This window comes from Ursus maritimus, unplaced genomic scaffold (assembly GCF_017311325.1).
Source record: "Ursus maritimus isolate PB19 unplaced genomic scaffold, ASM1731132v1 scaffold_35, whole genome shotgun sequence".
In the NCBI taxonomy this organism is placed as follows: domain Eukaryota; kingdom Metazoa; phylum Chordata; class Mammalia; order Carnivora; family Ursidae; genus Ursus; species Ursus maritimus.
In genome coordinates, this window is record NW_024426119.1 from 6842707 (window position 1) to 6850905 (window position 8199).

Sequence of the window (8199 nt, forward strand, 5' to 3'; positions counted from 1 at the left end):
AAAGAGTTCTCAAAAATAATTTGAGCAGCCTAATGCCACCTTGGATATAAGGGCCTAGGGCTGGGAAGAGCCAAGGGGAACAGCAGTCTCCCTCCGGCTGTCAGCAACAGTGGGCCCTCGGAGCAGGAGCTGGCTCGTCAGGGGTGGTGTCTGCAGTGGGGCAGCCAGACACGGGTTCTGGGGGAGCCTGTCCAGGCTGACGGTCAGAGCCAGGGAGAAGATGGTGTTTCTGTGAGTGTGGTGAGAGAGGGGCAGGGGGCCAAGACTAGGGCCCCGCAGTTGGACACTGGGAGGAGAAAAGGAGCTAGGGAAGCAGACAGACAGGCTCAGAAACCAGGAGGGCGTTTTGGAAGGCCAGGCTCCACCTGGTGTATTCAGGGAAGCTGGCCTGTGGGTGTCCAGAGGGGCTCAGGCTGCCGACCTGCACATCCCCCTGGTTCTAAAGGGTCTGAGTGGCTGGCTTCTGGCCCCCCCAACCCAGGAAGCTGGCGCCCACGCTGCCCAGCACCCACTGTGTGCCCCCCCCTCCCCAGGAAGCTGGCGCCCACGCTGCCCAGCACCCACTGTGTGCCGCTCTCCCTGTGCCCTTCACAGCAACTCCAGCTGAGACCCTGAAAGGGGAGTTTGGCCCAGCTGCGGCCAGGGCCAGCCAGCTCTGTGGTGTGGGGCGCCTGGGGGGGGGGGGTTCTGGCTTCTGCGGGCTGGGGAGCTGCCTCTGAGCCTGGCAGGCAGCCCTTCCTTTCCCTCCCCCTCAGTAAAGGAAGGCAGGGAAAAACGTGTTTTTATAAATAGCTCCAGCCCCAGCTGATTTGTAAATTCAGTGGGTTTTTTGTGTCAATGACATCACCCTCCTCCCCATAGCAACCCCCGACGATATCAAAATTGCCAAGCAACGTTGGAGCAGCTCAGCGCCCCAAACGAGCAGGTCGCTGCCTGAGGATTTAATGGAGAAATCCCAAAGTGAGCCTGGGTGCGTGGTGGAGGAGGGGCGCGCTGCGGCGGGGAAGGAGGCCGGAGCTCGCGCGCCGTGCAGCCTGCCAGGCAGCCCCGGGCCAGCTGGCGCGCCCCGGCCAAGGCCACGCGCCCTTTGACAGCCCTGCTGTCGACAGCAGATGGGGGAGGGCACTGGCCTGATGTGCCAGGAGCTGGGAGCAGCCATCCAGGTGACTAAGCCGGCCCACTGGCACTGAGTCACCTGCTGGCCCTGAGATCTCTTCCTTCCCTTTCGCATCTGATTATTCTGGGAGCTGGAAACTCGAGCTGCACCTGGGTCCCGCCCCTTCCCGTTCTCCCCTCTCTACCTTGGGCTCCGAGGAAGATGGGACCCGTCAGGAATCGGCTGCCACCCCCTAAGGACATGGAAGATGCTGTGGGGGCCCGAGGTTCCGGGAGAGAGATGCTGGCTGGCCAAGTGCAATAGCAGACATGGTGATCGGGCTGCCGTGTCCTCCGGAGGTGTCAGGAGAGAAGGGGAGACTGGTCCGTGCTAACTGGAGTCCTCCCGGGCTGGCTTTGAACTCCCCTCCCACAGGATACTGCTGTACACGAGTGGCTTCTAGGGCCAGAGTGGCATTTGAAGAGCGAGGCTGGATTGGCTTAGGCCGGCCTGGGCAGGTAGGTGGCTCTGTGCTGGGTGTGGCCCCACGTGTGTGTGAGAGGGCGCGTGTCACCCCCCACCCCCACCCCTGCTGAGGACAGAGGGCTGGGGACGGGGGACTTGGCAGCAGTTCACCCCACGGATGCTGGGCCCCCCAGGGCCCTGAGGTGGGTGCTGTGGAAAAGGGACCCCAAGCCCCCGGCCTGAACAGGTGAGGCGCAGATCGAGCTCAGACAGGCCCAGTCCCCCTCTGAGCCCACGGGACAGAGACTCGGGAGCACCTCCAAGTCGGGAATGGTGCAGAGGGTTGGGCCAAGGATGGAAGCCAACCCGCCAGGGGGCCAGACGGAGCCTCGGCTGCCCCCCCTTCTGACAGCCCCCGGGAGTTGTGTCATTCGACCGCGTAGTGCCAGTCAGCACCTAAGTGTGTCCCCGGCCCAGCCGACAGGGACGCATGCCCCGAGCGGGGTGCGGGCCGGGGCACGGCTTCCCCCTCCTCAGGACCCCGCTGGGGGCCGCCCGAGCCCCCGGCCCCCACGGAGCATGCTCCGGCGTGTCAGGCAGAGGGGCGTGGGCCACCTCCCGCCGCCTCCCCCCGCCTCCCCCGTGTAGCTGGCAGCCTCACGGGCACACCGGTGAGTAAGCCGCCAGGGGGAGGACGGCTGTGTGCCCACAGAGGCAGGACGACACCAACCAGGAGCCTTCAGGAGAAGCGGCTCAGCCAGAAAAGCACTGAGCTTTGCTTCTGTTCCTTTTTCTCTTTTTCTGCCTGAAGGGAGTGCCTCTTCCTGGGCTAGAGACGAGCACCGGCCTGCAGGGAGGAGCACCAGGCCCGGCGGCCCCGAGGAGTGGCCACGGTAAGGCCCCTGCGGCCGCTGCGGGTCGGGCTCCCCGGGCGGGGCTGGGGGGCCCAGGCGTCCGGGCCGCCCACCGCCCGGGACAGGGGCAGAGGCTGCGGGTTTCTAGGAGAAGGAGCCCCACACCCCACCCGCTCCGCCGCGGCCTTTCCAGGTTGAGGTTGAAAGAGCCCGGGGCAAGCTGGCTTCTGGCTTCCCACCCGAGGGAGAAATGCTTGTTCCTGCCTTTCTGCTCTTCTGCCTTTACCTCCCCCTCCCGCCGCAGGGCCGAGCTGGTGTGGTGCACCCGGACGCCCCTCGGGGAGGCCCCTCTCACCCCACCACCTCTGGGGCACTCGGCTCAACTATTCATCCCACAAATATTTATGGAGCATTGCTGGGGCTCGCAGTCACACCCTGATGCAGAGTCTGACCTGGCTGAGCTTCTGACTCTGAAACTTGGCTTCAGGTCAGGTTCAGGGGGGCTGCCTGGCTGAGCACCATCCCTTCTCACAGGCCTCAGGCTCCCCACCTCTGCGGCAGGGTTGATGACCTGGTTGGCTCCAGGGGTCACGCCCACTGAGCTCGGGGTTTAAATTGCCGGGGCCCCACCGAGAAGCCAGGTGAATCCAGCGTACACAGTTTGTTCTTTCCCTGGTGTCACAGAGCAAGGTTGGAGGGTCCTGCGTGGGGGTCTTTCCCTAAGCTGGTTCTGGTGGCAATGGGGTTCCAGGAGTAGTGGATGGACTCAAGGCCACCCGACTCGGCCCCACAGAAGCTCATCAGCTAGGAATAAGGCCTTTGGGCCAAGGAAGGAGTCCCCTCTGCAGCTTAGGAGTGGCAAACCTGGGAGCCCTACTGACAGGCGTGCCTAGCCAGGAGGGGCTTGGCACTGGGAGCAAGGCTTCTAGAAACACCCAGCTGGGGTGAAAAGCTCTGTGCACCTGAGAATGGGCACAAGGTGGAAGTGTGGGGGCTGCATAGACCTTCCAGGCCCCCAAAGACAGACTGATGATTCTTTGTGAGCTGAGCTCTCTAGGCTGTACCAGGCACAGGGAAGGTGCAGGCCGGTCTGGGGTCTCTAGCCACAGCAAAGTCCACTCAGCACAATTCCCAAGGATGACCAGGAATGCCCTCTGTCCTGGAGAAGGACATGGGACTGGAGTCCAGATGAACCATAAGTGTCTCCCATTCAATTAATCTCCATACCTGGCTCCAGTATGAGGAAAATGACCCAGCTGTGACAGTAATTTGCCTCCTTGCACAAGGTGACTCTGAGCCTAGGGGTCTCCCAGGTGTGCAGAGCCGAGCGGCAGCTGGCCAGCTGGGGGCAGAGTGACAGAGATTGTGGATGCCAGACAAACAGCAGACCAGCTGCCTGGGTGAGGAGGAAGCAGAGGATAGAGGGCAGGGCATAGGGGGCATAAGGGGCAGGAGGAGGAAAGGTTGCCTGGGCTTTTAAGAGGGCTTGGGGAGGGCTCTGGATGGCTGGTTTTCTTATGACCTGCCCACCTTCGTGGGAGGCGCTGAGCAGGACAGAGGTGGAGACGCTGAGAGACTGTGCTCCTTACCCAAACAGTCCCAGAGATGCTTCTTTTTCTTTTTCTTTTTCTTTTTCTTTTTCTTTTTCTTTTTTTTTTTTTTAAGATTTTATTTATTTATTTGAGAAAGAACAAGAGAGAGAGAGCATGAGCAGGCGGGAGGGGCAGAGGGAAAGAGAGAAGCAGACCCCCCACTGAACAAGGAGCCCAATGCGGGAGTCCATCCCAGGACCCCTGGATCATGATCTGAGCTGAAGGCAGGTGCTTAACCAACTGAGCCACCCAGGCGCCCCCCAGACATGATTTTAACACACTGTGCCCTGGGTGCAGAAAGCAGGAAGGACTGTCCTGTGGCCTGAAGCAGAGCCCTTCCCATAGGATACCCTCCACACTGTAAGTGGGAAGGCCCAGAATTCAGGACTAACTTGGGCAGTAGGAAGGTTGCTAGCAAACCTCATAAACAGGCAGAGCCAACCGGTTGGAAGGGAGCATGGAAAATGGAAGCTTTGGAGGCAGAAAGAGCTCTCCACTCCCTGAAGCCAAGCTGGCCCTGTTGCCCCCGGGGAGCATGCTGACTGGTAGCTGCCCCCTTCTGAGCTCAGCCTGAGGGCCCACTCAGGGCTAAGGTGAGATGCACGAGTCGAAGGGGAACTTGACTTGTCTGTTCCTGGCAAGACCTTCGCTCAAGGCAGCACATGGAAATGGCAATTGGCGCCTGGTCCTGGCTTGCTGGCTTGCAGGGAGGGAACAGGGCTGCCTGACTACTAAGTACAAAACACATGTGGCAGGGACAGGGGGTGGGAGAAAGTGCTGATAAATGAAGGACCAAGCCCGTCCCCTGGGGAGCTAACAGATCCTCAGCAGAGCAGTGGAAAGGGAAGCTGAGCTTGGAGCTGACCCCACCAGAAACCAGCTGAGCTACAGAGCCTGGATCAGCAACAGGGTGGTGGCATTCTTCGGCCCACCCTGGGCCCCAGACTCATGGCTGAAGCTGTCAGCCATGACCCATCCAGTCCAGATAATTTATGAATTTAGACCAATGCTGGGAGATGGATCTTAACATAGAACTTAACAAAGATGGACAAAAACGGATTCGTTGAGAGTGGAAAGCAAAGGAAGAAGCAGCTCGAACGGCAGTGGGTGGAGGATGAATGCTCAAGGAGACAGACAAGTGCAGGAAGAGGGAGAACGCTGGGAAGCAATGTGGTACCAGCTCCAGTCTTTCCTGAAGAGCAAATTGTCTGCCCCTGAGTTTGTCTAAGGAATGACTTGAGTCTGTGGAGAGTTTCCTTCTCCATCTGGGGTCTAGTTTCAGGTCTTGAGGACTTAGGCAGTAGACAGTGAAGGAATCAAGAGGCCTGGTCCCCTCTTTGAGTCTGGAATTTTGTCCCGTGGTGGCCCTGATTCGTTGAGGGACGATGTACTCCTGAGCCCCATCTGAAGCACAGACTTGGAGAGGCTGCCTGCAGGGGGCCGGACCGAAGACCACGGGGGACTTCTTTTTATTTTTTTTTAAGATTTTACTTATGTATTTGACAGAGAGAGAGACGGCCTGCGAGAGAGGGAACACAAGCAGGGGGAGTGGGAGAGGAAGAAGCAGGCTCCCAGCGGAGGAGCCTGATGTGGGGCTCGATCCCGGGACTCTGGGATCAGGCCCTGAGCCGAAGGCAGATGCTTAACGACTGAGCCACCCAGGCGCCCCACACAGGGGACTTCTTGATCACTCTGGCAAGTAACTTAGAAATGTCAGGAACCATTAAGGTTCAGACTCAGAGACTTTATGCTTTTTCTGCCAAAGTTATCTGTTCTATGGATTTAGGAAAGGTAATGTCAGGTTCTGTTCACCTGAAAAAACAAGAACAAAGTATGTCCCAGAACATGACATACTTTCATATGCTGGGGGAATACGGATGCGAAAAATGGGTTCCGGTTCCCCCAAAACTGCATGGAGCCACATTAGCCCCAGCAAAGGGACACCCATGGTGGCCACCATTTTCTATCAAACCTCTTTATAACACATCAGGCAGTGCAGAGACCCAGGTCTTTACAGAGGGAAGACAATGACTTTTTTTGCACACCTGTGGGTTTTCTGTGGCAACCTTCCCCTCTCGAAGTGTTGCCTCAGTCAGCAAATGCTGGCGTCTCTCTGCTTGGCTCTGGTTTGCCCAGGTCTCAAAGCACTCAAGCCCCGGGGCCAATGGCTAAGGGGGCGGAGGCAGATCTGTGTTCTCTTGCACACTCAGGCTGATCAGGACGTGGAGAGGGGGACCTCTGGGTGCTCAGAGAAGCAGGTCCAGAAAGCTCAGGTCAGCTAGTGGGTTGTTCTGGTCTCTGATCCCAGTGCAGCAGGGACCCAGCCCGCTCCACCCCGGGGGGCAAATAGCTACCAGCCAGTCACCTTTACTCAAGGTAAAGTAAAGGTGCTGCCTGCCGGCCTGCCCAAGCTCCTGAAGGCTGCCGGAACAGCAGCAGGGTGAAAACCGGGAGGACTGGTTCTTTGCTTCAGCTTCCTGGCCAGGAGCCTCCAGCCTCCATTTTCTTTCTTTTAGCTTCAAATGAGGAATTGCACAGGAAGGCACAGAGGGGAGAGGGAGCCGGGGGACCATTTATTCCACCACCTCACGGGCATCCAGAGCACAGTCTGGGGGCCGTGAGGTGGGGTGCAGAGGAGGAAAGGACTGCCCCTGAAAGGAGCTCGCCACCTCGGATGGCCATAGCACCTTCAAGCCAAAAGGAGTCCCTAAGAATGTTTACTCAAGCCCCATAATACTATAGAGGGAAGCAGAGGCCCAGAGAAGCAAAGTGGGTCCTGAGATCACCCAGCTGACTGGTGGCAGAGCCTTGGTTTCAGGCCTTCGGGGTGCCCACCTCCCAGTCCTGTACTCCCTCACCACCCAGGCTGCCCTTCTGTCAGCAGCAGCATCAACGGTGCCCCCCAAGCAGGGGCAGGCAAAAGCTGCAGCGGAACCTGATGGTTTGAGGAGACAGCCTGGCCCAACACACTAAGAGGCCAGACAGGTCCTGATGCTCGGCTGTGCCTCCTGCCCTAACAGGGACCTGGCCTTGCCACACCCGCCGCCCCGCCCCGCCTCACCCCGCCCCTGCATCTCGCTCAGCAAGCAGCCCCAGCTCAGCCCAAGTTCATTGCTCAGTGCCCCCCAAGGAGAGGCTTTGCCCCCACACTGCCCCACCCCTCCTCCAGGATACTCTCTGATAAACAGAACCAGCTAATTCATAAATGGATTGATTTGACATTCTCCTTGTCCCAGGAGGCATTTTACCTTTTACCATAAGGCTGGCAGCCGTGTCTTAAACCAAAGAAGAAAGTAATGACGAAGGTATCCAGGAATGAAAGAGAGATTCTGGGCAGAAGTCAGAAGAGGCGCGCAGGACACCCTTTTATTTCCAGTGGTCTTTTCACCAGTACATACTAGGAACCCAGGCAGGAAATTAAATGTCCGGGGTTAGATCCCAGAAGCAGGAGGCCTGTCGCCTGTCATCTGTCACCCTTATCACCAGGCCCAAGCTGGACAAGAGAACTTGTATATTGCACTATAGGGGTCTTGCTGGAAGATGGTGGGTCTGGGACCCAGAAAGGTGGGGTCCCATCCCCAGGGAGGGATGAAGTCAGGCCCAGAGGCAAGAATGCAAGGCCAGGAGTGAGCATGCATGCAGAGCTCTTGGGGAGGAGAGGATGGTCAGCCAGGAAGAGCTGGCCCCACACAGTCCGTCATCCCAGCAAAGGCCATTGTGCCAGCCACTGGTGAGGACATGGCAGTGCGACCAGGACCCCCGCCAAGTCCGTGTTCACATAAAGTTCCTGCGGGCACCATCCCTGGGGTAGTCAAGGCATGGACCAGAGACTGAGGAAGGAAAGCCCCCACGAAGGGATGGCAGTAGCTGCCTGGGCCCCTCCAGGCCCCTCTAAACATGGGCCGGCCCAGCCAAGTGGCAGTTAGACAGGCCATGCCGTCTAACACTGACCCAGGGCAGATGCAGAAAGCCGAGTTCAGGGAGCACTGTAGCCAGGGAGTCAATGTTCCCAAGAGGCCACAGGCCAGAGCGTGTGAAGTATCTGCATTTAGAGCTAAGGTGTTGCCCCCAGACAGTTGGGGACGGGGCCTGGGCAACCAATAGCGTGTTTCCTCACACTCTTTCCTTCCCTGGGGCTCCGGTCTGGACCCTTACCTGGTCAGGCACGAGCCTTCTGCTCCCCCCCCCCCCC

The 8199-nt window shown here is 58.8% G+C and overlaps 1 protein-coding gene across 2 annotated transcripts in view; it reads left to right on the top strand.

Annotated features, from left to right (window-relative positions):
• The first annotated feature begins 848 nt into the window (after nt 1-848).
• Nucleotides 849-8199, top strand: part of PAK6 (p21 (RAC1) activated kinase 6) — a 39719-nt gene continuing 32368 nt past the window's right edge. The window contains exons 1-2 of one of the 2 annotated variants that reach the window (XM_040620454.1): nt 849-1614; nt 2373-2454. The gene's annotated coding sequence lies outside the window, so the exon portion shown is untranslated. Of the gene's footprint in view, nt 1615-1667; nt 2233-2372; nt 2455-8199 lie in introns of those variants that run through there. The other variant, XM_040620455.1, reaches the window with a different exon arrangement.